Below are 24,050 nucleotides of genomic sequence, written 5' to 3' on the forward strand. Positions count from 1 at the left end.
ATAGATTGAGACACCTCATTGGTCTTTCACAGAGTACGTACCTTGACAAGATATTGAAGAAGTTCAAAATGGATTAGTCAAAGAAGGGGTTCTTGCCTATATTGCAAGGTACGAGATTGAGCTTGGCTCAATGCCCGACCACGACAGAATATAGAGAAAAGATGAGTGTCGTCCCCTATGCCTCGGCCATAGGGTCTATCATGTATGCTATGCTGTGTACGAGACCTGATGTAAACCTTGCCGTGAGTTTGGTAGGAAGGTACCAAAGTAATCCCAGCATGGAACACTGGACAGCGGTCAAGAATATCCTGAAGTACCTGAAAAGGACCAAGGAAATGTTTCTCGTTTATGGAGGTGACGAAGAGCTCGTCGTAAAGGGTTACGTCGATGCTAGCTTCGACACAGATCTGGATGACTCTAAGTCACAAACCGGATACATGTATATTTTGAATGGTGGGGCAGTAAGCTGGTGCAGTTGCAAGCAAAGCGTTGTGGCGGGATCTACATGTGAAGCGGAGTACATGGCAGCCTTGGAGGCAGCACACGAAGCAGTCTGGGTGAAGGAGTTCATTACCGACCTAGGAGTCATACCCAATGCGTCGGGCCCTATGACTCTCTTCTGTGACAACACAGGAGCTATTGCCCTTGCCAAGGAGCCCATGTTTCACAGGAAGACCAGGCATATCAAGCGTCGCTTCAACTCCATTCGTGAAAGTGTTCAAAATGGAGACATAGAGATTTGTAAAGTACATACGGACCTGAATGTAGCAGATCCGTTGACTAAACCTCTCCCTAGAGCAAAACATGATCAACACCAGAATTCCATGGGTGTTCGATTCATCACAATGTAACTAGATGATTGACTCTAGTGCAAGTGGGAGATTGTTGGAAATATGCCCTATAGGCAATAATAAAATGATTATTATATTTCCTTGTTCATGATAATTGTCTATTATTCATGCTATAATTGTATTATTCGGAAATCGTAATACATGTGTGAATACATAGACCACAATGTGTCCCTAGTTAGCCTCTAGTTGACTAGCTCGTTGATCAACAGATAGTCATGGCTTCCTGGCTATGGACATGGGGATGTCATTGATAACGGGATCACATCATTAGGAGAATGATGTGATGGACAAGACCCAAACCTAAGCATAGCACAAAGATTGTGTAGTTCGTTTGCTGTAGCTTTTCTGGATGTCAAGTATCATTTCCTTAGACCATGAGATTGTGCAACTCCCGGATACCGTAGGAGTGCCTTGGGTGTGCCAAATGTCACAACGTAACTAGGTGACTATAAAGGTACATTACAGGTATCTCCGAAAGTGTCTGTTGGGTTGGCACGAATCGAGACTGGGATTTGTCACTCCGTATGACGGAGAGGTATCTCAGGGCCCACTCGGTAATGCATCATCATAATGAGCTCAATGTGATCAAGTGGTTGATCACGGGATCATGCATTACGGTACGAGTAAAGTGACTTGCCGGTAACGAGATTGAACAAGGTATTGGGATACCGACGATCGAGTCTCGGGCAAGTAACGTACCGATTGACAAAGGGAATTGAGTACGGGATTGATTAGGTCCTCGACATCGTGGTTCATCCGATGAGATCATCGAGGAGCATGTGGGAGCCAACATGGGTATCCAGATCCCGCTGTTGGATATTGACCAGAGAATCGTCTCGGTCATGTCTGCTTGTCTCCCGAACCCGTAGGGTCTACACACTTAAGGTTCGGTGACGCTAGGGTTGTATAGATATCAGTATGCAGTAATCCGAAAGTTGTTTGGAGTCCCGGATGAGATCCTGGACGTCACGAGGAGTTCCGGAATTGTCCGGAGGTGAAGAATTATATATAGGAAGTGTAGTTTCGGCCATCGAGAAAGTTTCGGGGTCACCGGTATTGTACCGGGACCTCCAGATGGGTCTCGGGGGTCCACCGGGTGGGGCCACCCATCCCGGAGGGCCCCATGGGCTGAAGTGGGGAGGGGAACCAGCCCATAGTGGGCTGGTGCGCCCCCCCCTTGGGCCCCCATGCGCCTAGGGTTGGGAACCCTAGGGGAGGGGGCGCCTCCACTTGCCTTGGGGGGTACTCCACCCCCTTGGCCGCCGCTCCCCCCTAGGAGATCCCATATCCTCGGGCCGGCACACCCCCCTAGGGGCCTATATAAAGGGGGGGAGGGAGGGAAGCCGCACCTCAAGCCTTGGCGCCTCCCTCTCCCCTGCTACACCTCTCCCTCTCATAGAAGCTCGGCGAAGCCCTGCTGCATTCACTGCTGCATCCACCACCACACCGTCGTGCTACTGGATCTTCATCAGCCTCTCCTTCCCCCTTGCTGGATCAAGAAGGAGGAGACGTCATCCGCTCCGTACGTGTGTTGAACACGGAGGTGCCGTTCGTTCGACGCTTGGTCATCGGTGATTTGGATCACGGCGAGTACGACTCCATCATCCCCGTTCTCTTGAACGCTTCCGCACGCGATCTACAAGGGTATGTAGATGCACTCTCCTCTCGTTGCTAGTTGACTCCATAGATTGATCTTGGTGAAACGTAGGAATTTTTTTTGTTTTCTGCAACGTTCCCCAACACTCCTAAGTCGGGGAAGGCTCTGATACCAACTTGTAACGTCCACGATGCGGCTATATCTCCCACGTGTCGAAGCACGACTTAGAGGCATAACCGCATTGTAAGCAATGTCGCAAGTGGGGTCATCTTCACACAACCCATGTAATGAATAAGGAAAAGAGGTACATAGTTGGCTTACACTCGCCACGTCACACAATAGCATAAATATAGCATTACATCACTACAAAAAAATACACTTCCGTGATGATACGTGTTTGTCACAGTAGGTCGCTTTTTTGACATGCATGTACATCCATGACAAATTTATGACAGAATCAAGATAGTCATACCTGTGCTGTCGTAGAAGTGTTCGATGACATTACCAAAATTATCATCACGGAAGTGTCCACTTCCATGACGATAAATCGCGCGTCACAGAAGTGCTTTCGTCCAGGGTGACTGACACGTGGCATCCACCGTAACGAAACGCCGTTAAGCTATCGTGTCGGGTTTTGGATCTGATAACCCGTTAACAGCCCCGACCAATGGGGATTTTCCACGTGTAAAATCATCATTGGCTGGAGGAAACACGTGTCGGCTCATCGTTGGGACAGATGCCAACCACTCATTGGACAGAAGGCGCCTATGATACGTCGACACGTGGCACGGCCCAACAGAGGCCCATTCCTGTGAAAAGGTCGGCCCGTTATGCCCTATCCAAATTAGGCCCAGTAGCGTCATCTGGGCCACCCAATATGACTCCAGCCCGTTTTCACTTCTGGCCCATGTATGGCCCATGACGTCTTTCGGCCCATATGAGGCCCTATGTAACTCTTGGCCTATTAACGGCCCATGCTGAAACAGGCCCGTAATGAACATTGTATCACTTTACACCCATTAATGGCCCGTGGTGAAACTGGCCCGTAATGAACAGTGTATCACTTTATACCCTTTAATGGCCCGTTATTCTGTTGGGCCGTTTCCAGCCCATGTTATCTTTCGGCCTTCTCAGAGCCCATTTATTCTTGGGCTCATTTCCAGCATTCGTTTACTTACGACCCGTTACTGTCATTTTCTGCTTGTGGGCCAAATTCAGCCCGTGGTTACAGTCCGCCCGTTTGTGGTCCGTTAATACGTTGGGCCGTTTTCATAGCGTCATCAAATACGGCCTATTAACGATGGCCCGTTACGGTCGGCCCATGAACGGACGATTCCAACTCTAGCCCGTTTATGGCCATAATGCGTCCTATTATTGGCCCATGTTTGGCCAATCGATCATGCGACCTGTATAAGGCCCATTGATGATACGGCCCGTAGAAGGCCCATTGTTTCTATGGCCCGTAGAAGGCCTACTGTTTCTACGGCCCGTAGAAGGCCCACTGTTTCTACGGCCCGTAGGAGGCCCAGTGTCACTACAGTAAATATTAGCCCATGGTTATTGTGGCCTAGTTTTAAAAGATAGGTTATTGCAGCCACTAGTTAACCGCGAAAAAATAACTGCAATGACTACAAGCAAACAAATAAACAAGACAACAAGGAAATAAATAAGCAAGCAACTAACGCTAGGCTATCACGGCTATTACACATATTACATCCACTGGGCATCAAAGTTTGCCACCAGTGCAAATATAGGGAACAAAGCAGCATATCATATACACTGGACGTCAAAATTGGACACCAGTGCAAATAAACGCGGCAGCAAAACAAGAGCATAACTGAAACAACTTCAGAAGAGCTCAAGAAACGTTATCCTGGGTATCCACCATGCTGGAAATAAGCTTAGCAAGCTGATTAGCTTTGTCCTGTTTGGCGCTAAAATCCTCCAACGCTTGCTGTTGCACCAGAAAGTATGCATCTGAATGCTCCAAGGACTTCCGCAGTCCTTCCACTTTTTGTCGCAGCATAGCTGATCGATGTCTTTCAGCTTGTAGTCGAGACTCAAGAAACCGAATTGATTCAGACAGTGAGTTTGAATAGCTTGTGCAAGCGGTAATGGCCAGTAACTCCAACACTAAACCAAGACAGGATGTGTCACTATCCTAAACCTTATCTGCATTACTTCCTTTACTGTTGCTTAATAAGGCACTCTTCCCCAATATTCTGTCAGCATTCTTAAAGAAGAAACAAGCAGACACATAACAAGTTTAGCATGTACTAGTATATGAAACTCATTTCGGTGAACCAGTTCATTAGTAAGGTGGACAGGATTAAACTACCAAGTCTTCTATTGCCAAGTACTAGTACATAATAAAAGCATCAAACAAACATATAACTATGTCCTATGGTAGCAATGGAATCTTAAATTAGAACAGTTGTTCTTCAGGTTTAGGCACTTGTTCTACATGAACAGAGTACAGTAAGACGCAAGAATATAATACTTAAAAATAGAAAATGAGCTCATAGACCTTACCACATTCTTGGTTCGGGACCAGTACAGAACAAGGCTTTCCCAGTCATCGTCCAGTAAATGTGTCTCAGGAGAACGTAAGGGAATTTGATGAGTTTCTTTGCTGGTGAAGTACGTTTTCTTCAGGTAATTCCAATACTACCACCAAGCATTCTTGAAGATAGCAGAGGTATTAGCACAGGTTACCTCATCCTGAGTTTCCAAATTGGTCATTCTCTATAGAGAAAAATGGGAAAATTTGCTGTATTATAACCATCATGGAGGTAGGATGTATGGGACGAAGCAAAGTAATTGCCATGAATAACATTACTTACACATAACTCCTGGACAAACACCTCCAACTGGCATTTTCCTTCATCTTCAGTATAATATTTCCAAGATGGGAAGATATGCACATACGATTTAACAACATCAAATGCGATAGATGCTAAACTATGACTAGATGGTTGTGCGTCCTCCACAGGAATAGGCATACTAACTGGTGGAGTTGGGGTTCGCCATGATAGTACTGGCCCTATGGGCACTGGAGCTGCCTTACTAACTGCTCTTGTTTGGGAGGTCTGTGGTGGAGATGGTGCTGTGTCAACAGGAACTGGGTTACTATCGGCTGGGGTTGGGGTTAGATTGGGTGAAGCTGGTTCTCTGTCCTTCGTAGTAGGGGTACAATCTGCAAGAGTTTGGGTTATGTGTGGCAGGGTTGGTTCTTGTGCATGTACAACCGGGGTTCTATCTCCACCAAGAGGTAGCACTGTTTTATTTGAAGACCGTCTTTTTAGTCTGCTAGATACTGGCATCACCCGCTCCAATTCAAATGGCTGATAAACAGGAAACATAGTTGAATGTACAGACATTGTATGAGAGACAGATGCAATAGATAGTGTGGAAAAAAGAGGGCATGAAATAGTTGACATGTATATTGTTTAACTAAAACGGATAGCATGACATAATTTCACATATATGATGTCTATCCAAACTGGATAGCATAGCATAACATAATTCAAAGATATGATGAATGACTAAACAGGATCACATGACATAATTCACCTACATGTTATCTAAGTAATCAGGATCGCATCATTTAATTCACATATGTGATTTATATGCTAAACAGAGGGCATTCGATATGATGTTTGAACTAAGAACATGGTGTTGAATATTGTGTATATGATGTCTAATCTATGCAATGCAAGACACCGTATGCATGATATGAGCAGTATAACCGTGCCAAGTTAGAGCATACACCTTAGTGGGGGAATAGGACTGGTCATCTATCTCTGAATCCATCTCTGAGGAGCTATCGGGACCCAACAAGAGATCTGCTTCGACAGGTAGCACTGTCTGCTCTAAAGGCCTTGTTTTCACTCCAGATTTTTCCATCTCCCACCCAAATGGCTGATTCACAGGAAGAGTAGTTTAATGTACAAACATTGTCGACAAATGGAAATGTAATGAAGAAAAGGATGGGCAAGATATCATTCAAATATATGATGCTTGGTTAAATAGGATGGCATTGCACATTTCACATATATTATGGCTGGCTAAAAGACATGAGACTGCATAATGCCCATATATGATATAGAAACTAAACAGGTGGCATTACAGAACATGTCTAAACTAAGCAGATGACATATATGATGTTAAAAGTAGGCACTGCAAGGCAACATATGCATGATATGACTAACATCATCATGCCAAGGTAGAGCAAACACCTTGGGGGGTAAATAGGAGTGGTCAGCGGTGTCCAAATCCGCCTTAGAACAGATATCTTCCTCTGGATTACAATCTGGAGAGGGGTGGGGAGGGTTTTCCATTGAACCCACCATGGAGCGATATCTGCGTGACATTGTATTGCCGCGCAAAACTCTTCTCTTTTTCTCTACATGTTCAGCATGACTGTGTACAATATCTGACATGCATACGAAAAAAATATGGTGAGATTATGTAAGGAGAGCATGCAGAAATTTAGAGTGATGGTAACCACCAGTGGATTGATGTTTTTCCGTTGAACCAAAATAGCCCTAATGGATCGACGTGAACGTATAGTAATAAGTGATGCAACAAGTGTACAACCTCTTTGCCATAGCCGTGTCGACCTCAACATCATTGGGTTGGGCGCTGAAGCAGTTGAGGTAGAGGTGGCTGTCAGAGGTGTGGAGGAAGATCTGAGGAATCTGTAGACGGCTTCTAGGGCACTGCTCTGTTGTGACAGATCGTTCTGTTGTTGGAGCAGCTCCGGTGAGCCGTAAGACGTCAAGGCTGAAGCAGCACAAGACAGACATTGTCAATCTCAAGTGGGATTCTAATATCATATCCAATAGATGATGTAAAATGGATGTAAAATTAACATCACCAAAAACCACCTGACTACAATAGATGAGGTAAAAACTATTGAGTCTGAACTTAACTGTCGAAACTGAAATTTACTGTGGAATGTGAATGCTACTGTCGAAACTGAACGCAATGGTAGCAGAGAGGCACTTGACATGTAGTTTAGGGAGGGCCTGCAGTTCATCTTCAACCTGCACCCCCCTGAGCTGCCAGCCACCACCGGCCTCACCGCCGGCCCCAGCGCCGCCTCGCCGCCCCGAAACAACTCGGCACCGCCGCCCCAACCAACCCTCTAGGCCCCCCGCCCCCACCCTGAACCCTAAGATAGATAGTGGGGTACCTCTCCGGCGAGCCCCCGTCCCTGCTGCGGGTGGTTCTTCCTTAACTCCGGCGAGCCCCCCAACCCCTGAAAATCGACTGACCCAAAAGTCGATTCAGTCGACTGAAGTGTGGCTTAATTGGAGCAGAGCAGCGGCACGAGCGAGGGGGAGAGCAGTAGCAGCAGTTGGGCGAGAGAGTGATCGAGCGAGAGCCGGAGCAGAAGCAGCAGATCCGGCTGGTATGGACGCCGCCGCCGAAGGGGCCTCGCACTGGGGGAGAGCCGCCGTGGAGATGTCGCCCGCGGCGCCGGCTTCAAGGTAGCCGCTCCATGGGGGTGCGGGATGGAGCACCGTCGGCGCCGGGAGGTCGAGTTAAGGACAAGGTGCGATGCGATGAGTGTACAACCTCTTTGGTGGCGCCGAGTAGGCCTCGGCTTCATCCGAGGAGTCGGTGAGGATGCTTCGGTTCCGGTGGAGCAGGTTAAGGCGGCACTATGGGGATGGAGCAGCCGCGATAGACGAGGCGATCGTCGGAGCAACTCCTTCAAGGTGGAGGACGGGGCGGCTGAACCAGCGGGACGGGGAGATGGACGACGGATCCTCATCCAGGGAGGTGGACGAGGGACGTCGAGCTGTTGCACTGGACGACGTCGTTGGGGAAGAGGCTCCGGCTGGGCAACGGTGACGTGGCGGACGGAGGAGGGTGGGGTTTCGCGGCTGGAGCGGAGAGGTTATGGCGGCCTGGGATTTCGAATGGCGAAAAGGGGGCGATGGGAGGGGGTGAAGGATGACTTAGGAAGACGCTTGTCCAAAATGTAGGGTGTGTTACAAAAGTACCCCCCACCGATTTGAACTAGCGGCCCTTTTGGCTCAGGGTTAGAAGGGGGATTTTGCATGTCGGGATTTGGCAGCTGGAGGCAGTTCTCGCGCGCGTTGTAATTTTGGGATAGGAAGGCGCTGGTTGTGAAGGCGCCAGTTTTGGGAGCCCGATATCTAAATTTTTGGGATATAACAAGACGCGGGTTGAATTTTAGGGACAAGCCTAACGTGTAGTAATATTGTACTTGTACGTACCAAAGCAATTCGCACTTCCCTCAACCAAAAAGAAAACGAAAAAATAAAACTATTCACACCACACAAAGAGAGAGTCTTGCCCCGTTTTACTATACAAATGCTATTCAAAGCTACTCCCTCCTTCCATCTATATAGGGCCTAATGCGTTTTTCGATGCTAACTTTGACAAAATATTAGAGCAATGATATATGACATGCAACTTACACAAAGCACACCGTTAAATTCGTCTGTGAAAGGCTCTTTCAATGATATAATTTTCACATTGTGCATGTCATGTACTATTAATCTTGTCAATAGTCAAAGGCGTTCTTAAAAATCTCATTACGCCCTATATAGATGGAAGGAGGGAGTATGAATCCACGTTATGTCCGATTAATTTTTTTCGCTTGCTGTATAATGCATGTAACCTACTCATACCAACATTTTAGTGCATTCCAAATGTCTATACTACCGCTGCTATTCGAACTAAATTTGAATTCGTTTCTCTATTTCAATAAGAATCTACAATCATGATTGTTGCCAACTTCAACCATCATAGTTTCCTTGCTATCCGCCAAATATAAATCAGGCGGCCTATAATGCAGGATGGCAGGCACACCATCATCAACAACTCCATTTTTTATAAGAGTAGAGATAAAACATACTAAATGCAGTATACCATGTTCATAACCACACCATGTGTATCACTGTTATATATATTCACACATCCATCAGTTTGAAACACTATGATAAATTCTTCAAATATCTGAATTCGCTTTTTATAATGAAGTATATATGATCTCTATTCGTATTTTACACCCACACAACCCTCTTATCTTTCTAGCTAGCGCTAACTTTCTCTTGTGCATGCACACGCCCGCATCCCTCTCACCCTCCCTCCGCATTCTCTAGCTCCATCGTGCAAATTCATCTTTTCACTTTAGGTCGTTCACCCACGGTGTGTGTAGGCCCCCCAACTCCTTCTTTACGGCACACATCGATCGATATGCCTCTCTAGCCAGGTGTGCCTAGCACAAACACAAGCTTCCCCTCTTCCCTTGTCACCGTCCATGCCTCACTCCCACCACTCTTTTCATCGTTCTCGTACTCGCACACTCCTCCCCCTCGATATAGTATGCCTCTCGTACCCCCTCCTATATGCATCCTTCTCTCTCTCTATCCTTCTCCTCGTGCCTCATTTGATTCTAACACACACATGCATGTATACCGATCGATCTCCCAACATATACCTAGATCGACTTTAACTACCCCCCCATCGATCGACGTACCTCACAAGTTATGTCTCTCCTTTATCTTACAAAGGGCGATTGATCTTCCTATGTAGTTACGTCTGCTTACCACAGCCACATCGTCCCCCCTCATCATTCGTGCATGCCTCTTGACCCGTCTCTCACACGCACGTGCACAGACAACAAGCAGCCATCGCCTCTCTTATTGATATTGCGGGCGTGCCCTCCGTTTGTCTAGCAAGCCTATCCCACCATTTGTTAGAAGCAACTCCACTACCACGCCTCCAACACTCTAGCTCTGTATCTCTCCCAACCTTATTCATCTCCTGCACATATGCATGGATGTCGATCGATCTCCCTTAATACACGAGGTAGATCGATCTCCTTAATACATGAGGTAGGCCTCTCTCCTCCTCCACACATATACCAGCCATTGTATCTCTATAGTTAATTGGGCTTCCCTCTTCCCCCACCACACACCGATAGTCGAGCGCTGCAGGTAGGTATCCATGCCACACAGACAAACTGCACATGTCCCATCTCACCTTCCAGTAGGCCAACCACTTTATATCTTTGATGTGGGCACACACAAATTCGATGGCACTCTTTATCGATCGCGCGCGCGCACACACACACACATCATCCCTCTCTTTGATTCTATGGACACCTCAAGCCGATGATACCTCCACTCACTTCTCGTGGATCGCCCCCTCTATATATATGTTATATCCAGGACTCTATTTCACACACATTGCATATGTTAAATTTTTTGATTGACCCCCCCCAAAACTCTCAAGAACCCACACACTATATCTCTCTAGGTTTGTATCTCTCTCACACAACCCCACGCAGGTGGTGTACGTATACAAGAAGAGAATAGGTGCACCGTGCACGTACTCACGCTTCGTGCCCAGCCACACCCGCGCAGGTACACGGTGGAGCTCATTTCTTTACGAAATGGCAGCCCACGTGCTAATTTGAACGCCTGTAGCGGTTGTTTACCTAGGGAGGTCATGTACCACGCGTGCACGAAAAAAGTTCGACTTGAGCATTGCCGCGTTATTTTAAAATAAAGTTATAGTGCTCAATGGCACGTACACAGAATATAAAACGATTTTTATGGAGGAAAAGGTAGTCCGCTCTTCAGAGTATCTCACACAAGGCTCCGGTGGCCTCTCTCTCTCTCTCACCGTTGGTCACTGATCCGGCCGCATCCCGTCCACCGGGGGAAAGGGAGTGCGGTGGCCTCTCTCTCTCTCACCGTTGGTCACTGATCCATCCGCATCCCGTCCGCCGGGGGAAAGGGAGGAAGTGCATCATTTCTCCGTTCGACGGCGCCGAGGTAGCACGTCCCGATCTGCGGTACACGCCGTTCTCTCTGACCAAGCACCGGCGCGGCAGGGCCTACGCCACCTGCTCGTAGATTCCGCCTGCCGCCGCTCACCTAGTTACATCCCGACGACCTCCAGGTATCCCTTCCGGCCTTGCCCCACTGCCCGTTTTCCCATGTTGCTGCATGTGGATCTTCCATAGTTCTTTGCCCAAAACGTCGCTCGTCCGGCGTACTTTCCATATTGCATTCTCGTCCTCACACCGTTTTAGACAAACACAACCGTGTTGTTGTCTTCCCTTAGGACAAGGAATATGCTTCTTTTTTGTCGTCGCATGTGTCATCAACTATCATTAGCTAGTAATTGTTTCCTTTCTACCTCTTTTTCGCAAACAGGGCTATCCATTTCACGTCGTTGCTATTGCGACCTTTTGGTGAACTGCACAAATCACTTTTTTCTTAAGAGTGTTTTGTGCAGTTGTACTAAAATGTCACACGGGCAATGTCTCTACATTTCAGTGCGACTGCACAAAGGGAGAATGGTTTTGCTCTATCCTCCTCATCCAACTCCGAGCCTAATCTTCTCCAACTAGTTAGTCTTAAGAGAGACTGCAAAGGTGATCGGCTTCTATTTGTGTGTTTATTGTTTCATCAGCGGTCCTCTATTATCGTAATCACAATTGATATCTTTGGAACAGGGACGCTCAGCTCTATTTTAGTGGAACTACACAAAATGATCGGAATGTTGCATGCTCCAGACAACTACTTTTTTCCCAACATGCCTTGTTGATTTAGACAGAGCTGGGGGGACGTTGCTGCCAATGATAGCATGGATCAATTTTAATTTAACACCTTCTCGCAACTTTGTCTTCAGTTGTGATGTAATTATTAGCTCTGATCTGCTAATAATTGACATGCATTAGCAAGGAAGTTAGTTTTTTATTGTTTCCGAAAGAGCATCGATGGCAAGACACGCAAAACAAAAGCTGAAAGCTCACACCATTGTACAATTTCATGTTGCTGGAAAATTATTTGCATAGTACGTCAATTATGTAAACAAATGATGGAAGCTTGATAGCATTGCCAGAAGCCTCTTCATCATCCGGGTCCATGTGCCATGCACAAAATTATACTCCTTCGTTCCTAAATATTTGTCTTTTTACAAACTTCAAACGGGCATATTTTAGAGTGTAGATTCACTCATTTTGCTTCGTATGTGTACTCCCTCCGTTCCTAAATATTCTATTCGTCTTAACAGAGATTTTAACAAGTGACTACATACGAAGCAAAATGAGTGAATCTACACTCTAAAATATGTCTATATACATCCGTATGTGCCAGTCCATTTGAAATCTCTAAAAAGACAAATATTTGAGGGAGAGAGTAGTCACTCGTTGAAATCTCTAGAAAGACAAATACTCCGGAGTATATTTAAGAACCAAGGGGGTAGTGCACAACCGCATGGGAGACTCAGCTTGGTCGTTGTGCCGCATTAATAGTGAGTAATGAGCAGTCAAATCATAAGCCCCACCTTTCCCACTGTAAGTTGCTCTGAAGAAGCAACCATCAATACACTCTTCTTTGAATCCGCTCATACTACTCCATCCGTCACTGTTTATACAGCACGCTTCAGAAAAAAGAAAAAAAATCTGTGGGACCAAGGAGACTAGCGATCGGCCTGAAAAATAGCATTGGTAGTTATAGCACGACGTCTATTCCTAGAGGGAATAATGCGTACACACATGCATGCAGTGCTTCCACCCCGGGTACACACATGTATGCACTCCGTAGTAGTACAGTACATGGAGAGAAAATTGTGGACTTGATTGCAGTTACCACGCCCTAATTAATTGAGCATTATACCAAACGCGTCTAAAGTCTCTATGGTGGTGGAAATGCATCATAATGAAGCGCGCCCTGTAAACTGTGACGGAGGGTGGAGTAGTATGAAGGTGCAAAACCAAGTACGCGTACTACTGCGCTTGGCTCTTCACCCCTTCATGAAGTCGAACAATGATGGTACTCCGCATGTTGGGTACTACAGTGTATGCCTCTGACAATCTGACACCGAATGGACTGATGCATGTCCACCGAGGGTAGGTTGCATTAGTCAAAAGGTGTAAGCGAGCTTCACCTTGTCCTGCAAGCTTCTCCTCATTCTGCGAGTTGACGGGACACACCAAAATGTAGTGCTAGTCCATACTCCCTCCTTTCCGGTTAATATGGCTTAATCTTTTTTGTGGGTAAATGAGAGAGCTTTATTCATTATAAGCATTCTTAGGACGATCAGCCAAGACACTGGTCACTAGGAAGCGAGGTACCCCGCAAAAAAGAAGTAGGAAGCGAGGTGTTTCATCAAGCCAGCTCTCGGCCACATTCAAAGTGCAGCAAGCACGGTTTGCATGAAGATGCACCGCAAGGTTTGCTAACCTGTTTACATGCTGAATAACAAAAAAAGAGCAAATATTACTGAGCGCTACTATTTGTAACAGGATATGAGCCAGAATTAAGCGAGAATTGTGGCGAGTGTTCCATGCAATCAACTTCCATTATCACATGCGAGAACCCTCAAAGAGAACCAAATGTGTTGAAGATTGCTTTATCACATTTTAAAATTATAATAGGAGTGCAGACGCTCCTCCATCCGGTTCCTAGTACTAGTATAGTACGTACCTTTATGGACTATACTAGTAGTACTAGTAAGGCCTCCTTTGGTTTGTAGGATTTTTGTAGGAATTCTATAGGATAGGATTTGCAAAGGAAAAATTCCTTTGAAGCCCTTTGGTTTGTAGGAATGGATTCCTATTCCTATGTAGGATAGGAATCAATCCTTCATGTTTTGGAGGAAAAAAACATTAGCCTAGACTCAATGGAAAAAATCCTATCCTATGCACCAAATGACATCTCTTTCTCTATAGGAATTGACATGCATGTCATCTCACTTCCTATGATTTTCCTATTCCTATAAAATTCCTATCCAATGAACCAAAGAAGGCCTAAACTTTGTGCTTGGCTGTTCGGGAAGTCGAACAATAATAGCACTAGTAGTATAGTGTATGCTTCTGGCAATCTAACACCGAATTAACTGTTGCACATCCACCGCTTGAGCGAGGGAGAGCTTGCATTAGTCAAAAGTTTCTCCTTGTCCTGTGAGCCACCGCGCGCAAGATTCTCCCGCCCTGCAACCTTCTCCTCGTTCGGCAAGTTGACGGGACACAGCAAAGTAATGCTAGTCCATGCTGCCTCCTCTCCGGTTAATATGGCTTAATTTCAAACGAGATATATATTTGTAACTGTATATTTGTAAAAATACGGTCAGTGGACGTCATAATACGGTCATTGCGCTCAATATATATATATTTTCCGGTGTTCATACGGTCACTAGCTCACCCTGACTGAGTATGTGTGTCCATGCACATGTAGGTTGAGCACTTGAGCGTGACCGTGTGTGTTCCGTCGTGTGCTCGGACATGCATGCATTAGGGCGTCGCACGCGTTTTTGCGTCCATGTGTACGTGTGACTGTTGCATACACGTAGGGGAAGTACGTGTAGGGGCCACTAAGGAGCAGTCAAATCACATAGTAAGTTAGTCGGAAGAAGCAACCATCATTTCACTCTTGAATGACACGTACGCAATATAAAATGGTTGATATGGAGAGAAAAAGAAAACCACTATATATACACTAGCAGGAGCCTAAGCTACAAGCCTGCTTGCTTAGGTTGCTCTCTTCACAAGCATAGAACGACGGGCCTGATCCCGCAGCTGGGGGAAGGGAACAATGTTCTGCGTAGACGCGGACGACATCGGCGAGGGAGAAAACCCACAGTCGGTGTGTCCCAATCGGGGGTCACCGCGATATGGGCCAATGCTGCGTCCCAACCGCCCTTCTAGCTACAACCTGACGTCCTAGGTAGTCCATCTTCCTTTTGGAGCCGGCTTGCTTCACTGCCATAGCTCCATCTCCATGTCGATCTTTCTCTACTTCTACCGGCTTCTACTTGTGATGAGTTTATGTCTCATGAACTAGTGCCAGTACTATTATTCTAATCACACTTCTTCAATATCTTTGCCATCAGGGATGCTCAGGTCGATTTTAGTGGAACTGCACAAAAGCATCGTATGATCCGAGGGTGCCAGCCGTCTTTCCTTCGACAGGTTCTACCTGGCCAGGAAATTAAATCATGTTTAGGGTTTAGGGTTTAAGTTGTAGTGACCCCATCAGTAGTTTTTCTATCGTACACGCTCTCACAACTTTTTTCTTTAGTTGTGAAGTAAATATTGGGTATGATACATGAATCATTGAGATGCATCAGCATGCGTGTTAGTTTTCCTTTGTATTTGATGGAATGTTGTAATGGGGCAACCTTGGAATAGGAATGAAAATGGAGTGGAAAAGTTTCCGTTTTTCCGGAGAAAAAATGGAAACGGAGAGAAACCAATGTTTCGTTTCGTTGGATCGCGCCATTGAGCAAAACCAACGTTTAAATCACGTCTGTCGTGTTCGTGTCTCACCCTCCTCCACGGCTCGACCCCACACGGTCGCTCAGCATGCCACTCACCGCAAACCGAGTAGTATACCATTACTTTCCCGCTTGCTTGTCGATGGATCACGCCATGGAGTACTAGCACTACTGGAAAAGATTGATGAGTTGGGGGAGGACAGCTAGCTGTAGCACGGACTCCCAAGAACTTACTACTGGAAGAGATCGCGCATGTTGTAGCCAGCTATTGCGACCTTTGTACGCGGAGCAGCCGCGTGCACCCGGAAGCGGCGCGGGCGAAGCTCTCTCAGTCGGCGCGCGCAATCAATGCCGGTGCCAGTGAGAGGTCGCGTCCGCTTTGGCCGGGCATGAATGCGGCACTGACTGTTTCGGGCAGGAAGCACGCGCGGGTGATGAAGAGGGTTCAGGTTGGTCAGGACCGGCCATGGCAGCGGTCCGGACGTGCGCAAACAAGATATGATGTACGTTAATATTACTGCTTATATAATTAACAACATAAATAATGTGCCAGTTGGACAAATATGCTTGGATATGGAGATGGAAATGGAATTTTACGTAAACACGGATATGCATGTCTAGGTCTATGTGTGTGTGCGCGACGACTCTCGCGACCTGGAAGCAGGGGCGTGTTTTTGATCGAGTTTTCTTTCTTGGTATGTTAGAAAATCAGTTTGTCTAATTCACATCTAGATGTTATTTAAGGATATCACATCTAAGCTCCCACAAGTATATAATGTAGCAACAAGAAACAAAAAAACTAGGAAAAGACCACAAACAGAGTGGACATCAACTTATATGTGACATAACTATGTCACATCTAGATGTGTCCTAGACAGACCCTTAAAAAATTGTCTGCCAGTCTTCGTTTCTTTTTTCCGGGAACGCGCGTATTCTATTTAAAACCACTGCTATGGAGAGATTTTTTTACTCCATTGTAGCCTCTTGTTTGATAGAGTTTCTCGCGTCTCGCTCTCTCTCCCTCTCCATATCAAAACAAGATGACAGAGTCCACTCTATCTCTCTCCTCACCGGTGGTCACAGATCCGGCCGAATCCCGTCCGCTGCGGGAGGTGAGGAGTTGCAGCGTTGACGTTGTCGCCGTTGGCGACGGAGGAAGCCGATGCGCACCGTCCTCTTGGAGCCGGCGCTGGCGCGGACGAAGATCCTCCGCGCCCTTGTTCGCTGTCGGCGTGTGGGCAGATCCCGCCCGCCCACCTAAAGGACATCTCGCCCACCTGAGGTATAACTTCTTGTACTGGTCCAGCTCCCCAGGTCGCTGTGTGCGGGTTTTCTTCTATGCGACTACTCCCCAGCTCCCCATGCATAGTAGCTAGGGTTCATTGGCTGGTCCAACATCACCTACTAGTACTATTATAGAGGAAATGCCACTCAAAAAGTTGTCCTGATTTATGCCTCGGTGGAGGTATACATGTTGTTTTGACAAAAAGTACATGGTGGTTGTGCGGTCATTGTCCATATGGTGGTAGTACTATCACTGGTTAAATGAAGAAATGCTTTTTTTCTTGGGTATCCTGGTTTAGTTCCCATCAAGATAATTATGATGCTTCTGTTTGTTGGTGTACTTTTCATTAATTCTTATTGACAATTGAGATGTCGTTGCTAACCCTTTTTTATATTTTTGGAAACAGCGATGCGTGTCTCCATACCCGGGCATGTCTTCCTCAGTTTTAGTGGAACTGCACAAAATTAGATGGCCATTGTTGTTCCGCCTCACTGTCCTCTGCCACGTGGTTCTTCCTTCCTCGAGCTTGATTACTGAGAAGAAACAGACCACAGTGAGGATTTGTCGAACTTCTTAGGTGCCTCACCCAAACTTGATGCCAAATGGATGATGCATCACCACGATGACCTATCGATGCTCATGGTTGCGCCTCATGGTTGCGTCGGCTGGTGAAGCTGATAGATTTTCGATAAAAAACAAGCTGTCTTCCATCAGTGCTCTTTGCTTGTTACGCACAAAGATGATATCCTTCTCAATTCACCTTGGTTGCGTTGGAGACGCAGTCGTCTTTCACGTTGGTGCAATTTTCGCTAGGGTTTTACGACAGGTGGGCCCAAAATGTGGCTGGCTCACCTGTCATACAGCGAAAAGCAGGTGCAGTGAAGGCACTAGAGCTCAGTCCGTACTACAGTAGTATATATATATATAAGCGGGAGCCTCAGCGCTTGTTCACTAGGGTTTGCACTCTCCACACGCTCGCCGCACTACATATATGTTACTCCCTCCGTTCCGAATTACTTGTCTTAGATTTGTCTAGATACGGAGGTATCTAGCACTAAAATGAGTCTAGATACATTTGCTAGGGTTTGCTATATTCACAGTCTCTCACCCTCTCTTCACCAGATCTAAACAAGACTGCGTTGGCCTCTTGTCTCTCCCTCCCCCCTCACATCTGGTGAAGGAGGCGTCCGTATCCCGTCGCACCGGGAAGGGGAGGAGGTGCAGCATTCACTCTATCGCCTTCGGCGAGGGAGGAAATCCACTGTCGGCTGCGCGGTTCTCTTTCACCCAGCGCCTATGCGGGGGGGGGGCCACCAACCCCTTCTTCCTCGCTGCCGTACTTAGTGTGGGCAGATCCGGCCTCCCGCCGCACGCCTTGCCACATCCCGATGACCCTAAGGTATAAGTTTCTTTGAAACTGTCGTTGCTCTAGCTGCATGTGGATCTTTTTCGATCTGTAGTCGAATCTAGGTCTTGGTGCAAGGAGGAATGAAGGGTGCGGTGGGCTGGAGCAAGAATCTAGGACGTGGTTCAATGAGGAAAGGAGGGGCAGAAAGTAGTATAGTCTGGCTATCCAGCCGCTTTGTAGGTCGAAAAGGGAAAAAGGGGGTAACCCAGTACACACATATGTAAGGAACCGATCTCTTTGTTGAAAAGGGAAAGAAACTGGGGGGTCAGGTAGTTTGTGCACGACTAGATTTGCTGCCCTCACATAGGAAGAAGGTTCAAAGAGAACAAATATGGGACCAGCGCATATATGCTGCTTGGCTACATACTCTGCATCACCCATTTAAACATGTGTACGGACATGGTGCTGGCATGTCCCATGCAGCTATTTTGTTGTTGTTAATCTCAGAATTAACTACTGATCTGTTTTAAAAGAATTTCTCTGTTAATATGAATCAATGCAACCGTTTTCGAAATGCCACTGTCCTATACTTTGTTTTCCATCAAGATAAGGTAGATGCTTCTTTTTGTGGCCGCATGTTTCATCCTCCTTTATTGGCCAGTAATTGTTTTCTTTTTTGCCTCTTAAAACAGGGATATCTATTCAACTTGTTGCTATAGAAAACTTAAATGTCACACCGGCAACTTTGCTTGATTTCAGTGCAACTGCACAAAACTTGATTGGATTTCCAATTCGTGTTGGTAGATTCGTATTTTATGTTGGTCGTCTCATGAAAGGTTAGTACAGGCCTTCATCCACATGATTGTGCAGTGTGCTTTGAGATGTTGTGCTACTTGTATTGGTACTGTTTTAAATAAATGATGAATTGAAGCTATTGTATTGCTGTCTTTTCCCATTAAGTAGTGAACAAAAATGGGACCAACCCAGACATGATGCTTGTTGCTTTGTTACAACAAATTCAACATCATCCCCATTATAAGCCAGTAATTGATGCCACTCTCAGAATTAACTACTGAATCTTATTTCAAAACTGCAACACTTGTTAGGGATTGGCAGGATTACCATTTTTGTGGCCGCATGTTTCATCCTCTTTTATTAGCCAGTAATTGATTCTTTTTTTGCCTCGGTTTATACAGGGATATCTATTCAACTTGTTGCTACTGTGACATTTTGCTTCGCTACGCGAAACACTTTGCTTGATTTCAGTGCAACTGCACAAAACGAGATTGGATTTCCTATTCGTGTTGGCAGATTCGTACGTGATCTTGTGTGCATCATGACAGGTTGGTACTTGCCTTCATCCACATGATCGTGCGGTGTGTTTTGAGATGTTGTGCTACTTGTATTGGTACTGTTTTGAATAAATGATGAATTGAAGCTACTAGTCGTCAACCCGTGCATTCGCACGGGCTTGCATGTAAAGCAATACACTTTGATAATTATTTTTGTTTTGTGTTACGTGATTTGCTTCATTTACCACTTCAAAAAAATGGTTTTGGTTTAAAACAATGGACAGTAGGTATGTAGCACATGCATATCTAATATGATTACATAATTTGGTAATTAAATTCTATTTTATGATGCTAACTCTACACTGATATATAATTTATAATAATATTTTTAATGTAATATATTTTAAGTGATCTAGGGGAAAGGGATTACTATTGTTTGGTCAAGTTGTGATTAGATGGTTTGTATGATGTTTCCTTTTTTGGTCGTCCCATCTCTCATTATTCTCCAATACTATGATATACAGTTGACATAAATATGAAGGCGGTATTGGTGGGTAACATCGTTGCAAATGTGAAGTTCATTTTATGTGCTATCTCCTTCAAAATTTTCCAATACAGAATATATAAGGATCTATGTTTAATTTTAAAAGATCAAGAGGTGCGATGAAAGTAAACACTTTCTCTGGTTCTAGTAGTTCGAAAAACAATCAGCAATCCTCCCAGCATCTTAAATGTTTTTATACTTATTCATGAGATAATATTTTTATTTTCCACAACTTTATTTCATATGTTTTCACTCGATTCCATGCAAAATGTGTATTATCATACAAAGATGAGAGGGCAATAATTAGTTTTCATGTTTTGGTCCCAGAGAACGAATGCATGCACACTATCCTATGGGTTATACATGCAATTCCCTAATAATAGGAAACAAATTTGGTTATATTATCTTACACGGTTGATTTATTCCATTAAGAATAAATATTTACCCTAATTTTTTCTGAATACCGTAGCCGAATGACACTAAACTAAATATATGATTTCATTCTTCGTTACATTGCCTTCTTATTTACATAAATGTTGGATAGATGCCTTTATTATATTCATTCAGTTATTGATCAATTTATTTATAAAAATAATATATTGAATTGGCAATTTCTAGATATTTTGGTGTAAGATGTATATTTAATCAGTTAACAGTGAGCTATACAAATAGTGATATATGACATACGTCTATACTCAGGCATGTAAATATGAGAACTTTGTCATGCATCATCCATAAGGATAGCTTTTGTAACATGTAAATATGAGGACTTTTGTAAGTATGAAATAGTCGCGTTTGTGCTTTGCCTGATGTTTTTCCTTCTTTATTTGTATATATCAATTTCTGGATAAAGATGTTGTCACTTCAGATCAATCAGTTGTTCCACCCACGTACATATATGTATGAATCATTTTGCAAGAAAGCTAATTAAATAGAAGCATTAGCCGTGATGGCTACACTACATTGTCGTTACGTTGGTTGCCTGCAGAAATTAATAATGAAATATAACTACGCCTCCACACTACTCCAGTAGTCCTGTACACTCATGATACAATGGATCTGGCTGCAAAATGAAACACGTGCACATGAGTAGCTCTCGTCAAGGCCGGCAACCCACTTATGTTTGTTGATCTGCCACTGATAGAAATTTCTTTTGCTGAACATAATGTCACCATGTAGTTCTGAGGACTTCTATTAAATCTCAGACATAGATGTTAACAGAAAGAGAGCAACGTGATGTTTTTCCCCAAAAATAGTACCCCCTTCGATCCAAAATAAGTGTAATAAGTTTCGCGACACTTATTTTGGATCGGAGCAAGCAGTAAATCTCACAATATACAATGATTAGCAAACTACTATGATGAGTTGTTTGAAGCACTACATCATCTCCTGAAGATTGCAATTTCAGTTCAGTACGTACAGAAGGCAAGAGCTAGAGAAAAACTAACGGCGCATATGTTTCCAAACTTAGTTACTAATAAGATCGTTGGACTTGCAATCAAAGTAATTCATATGATACACACTCATAAAGATTTTAGTAGATGTTCCTATTGTCTTTGATTGATCATAAACATATTCTTGCCTATCTATATGAAGCTCGTTCCTACAATCCGAGGGAACTATTACATAAGCATGTGAGCAGACCAGGAAAACATCAAACAAAGCACAAACGTGATTTATTTCATATTATTTCAGCTGAGGAAACATCCATTAGAACGCCACCACCACTCCAATGTAATTCCTCCACTCGGTATATGATATGGAGAATAAAAAAAAGGGTAGTCAGTACTTAGTTGGAAGCGTACAATATGTTAATTTTACAGGCATGAGCTCATAATTTGCATGAAGAACATGCATGTACGCCGTGTAATGTTGGGAAGACCAAATCCTTTAAAGAATAGGAGTGCAAGATGTCGTAGTCTAAGAAAGGGTTACAGTCAAGATATATACCTGAATTACGTCAGAAGAATTGTGATCGTGATACTATATGTCATTATCACTTAAACCCACCAAGTTTTAGTCTGAAGCATGCACCCCTACTCAACAAACTGAAAGATAAGGCCCCTGCCAGTGAGTCTATGATTTTTCTCTTGTACATCCCATCAAACACATGGAGTACACACATCTATAGATGGGAAATTTGAGTGCTGGTGGTTGTAGAGTAGTAGAAGGACGGCACCTAGACATATATGATGAAATCAAGGATGGTGTAAAGAGTGCCCTTTTATTCTCCCGAAAAAGGCAATCAAGTTTGAGAAGATCAACTCAGATAAATTTGTCCCAATCCAGATGACAGTTGCAATGTTCTTAAGAAAAAAAATTAAATGTTTGTTATGGGATATGTTTCTGCTTCTAGGATACAACACCAATTTATCTATCAGTCCTGTAAAAACATTTTTTCCACAAAAAACTATTTTAGGGACAGAATAAGATGGAACAAATGTTCAATAAACTATCAGGCTGCATATATTGGTTAAGCACAGATAAGAAATTTCAAACAGAACTTGCACTGGGAAAAATGGGCAGACTACAGGAAAACACCTCGCAGATTCTTGTACAAAGTGCTTATCAACATATTTTGGCACCGGGAAGAAGATCCAAACAATGATTCCATGAACTGAGAACCTGCAGCGCCAATCCTGGTGAATATCCTCAATGATTTTATTTACGACAGAGAAAACAAAACAGGAGTTCAGACTCAGCGGAAGAGTAGTGAAATCGGCCTCAGAGCCAAAGAGAGGACGCACGGCCAAAAGCCCAAAATTGCAAGAGATTGCTCTATGATCTTGGCATCAGGGATTGCTCATACTTCGGCAGTAGCTGCAGTGGGTGGCCACGGTAGAGAGATCGCTTCTCCTCCTTGCCCACCATAAAGAGAAACAGAGACGTCGATCCTGGGTTGATTAGATGGACTAATCATCATAAAACTGTAGAATCAACGTGGAGGGTCAAAGTAATTTGCTTAAAGTTTTCAGAGAACACTATGTGCAGTATGTAAACTGTTGGAAACACTATTATGCTGATGCATAAATCTAAGTAATAGACATGATTGGTACAGTCTACATTCATATATGAATTGGTGATTATGTATCTTATTTCTCTTACGTTTGTCCCATCTCTCGAACCGTACTGCAAGAATTGTTTGTTCAAGAAACGATGCTAATTCAGGTCAATATAAATTACCTACAACTAATAAGAAACGATGAAGCAAATTTGAATACATCTTCCCTATTTTTGTTAAAAAAACATGAATTGATGAACGTAAACGATTGGTAAAGAGGAGAGATTAGTGGAGAATCACATGCATAGCGCTCTTGGCCTTTTTGACTTGACTCCTTTGAACCCAAACTTGATACGGCAGCATAACAGGCAGGATGACGGTGTTGACGACCCTATGTGCAGGTACCAGGTAGTAAAGCAGGTCCACCTTGTATGTTTGTTTTGTAGAGACATAGTTCTTTTCACTATGAATGTGGCTGGGCATTGGCGCGGTGAAGAACATAGAGATCAGAGGCAACAATGGGCACACATTGAAATTTTTCTGCTATGCTTCTTGATGTACAGAAATGGATGTTTCCTCTTATGGTCTCAATTAGCCCCTGAAAAGGATCAAATTATTCCCATGGCTTCTTCTTTTTCTGCTTGCACCCTTGAGAGTTGGGCGCCCTCCGCCTTCGATGTCCAACGCGTCTGTGTGTTTGACAGTCGGCTGAACCATTGATGGTTCCGCAATGCAATGCATCTTGAACATATTCAGGCATGTATGTAAACTGCTATCTACAGCAGGGCCATACTATATTAAAATCATCAAGTACCTTGTATGAAGTAAAGAGTAATCATCAAAAATATCATCAAGCACCA

This window comes from Triticum urartu, chromosome 7 (assembly GCF_003073215.2).
Source record: "Triticum urartu cultivar G1812 chromosome 7, Tu2.1, whole genome shotgun sequence".
Taxonomy (NCBI): Eukaryota; Viridiplantae; Streptophyta; class Magnoliopsida; order Poales; family Poaceae; genus Triticum; species Triticum urartu.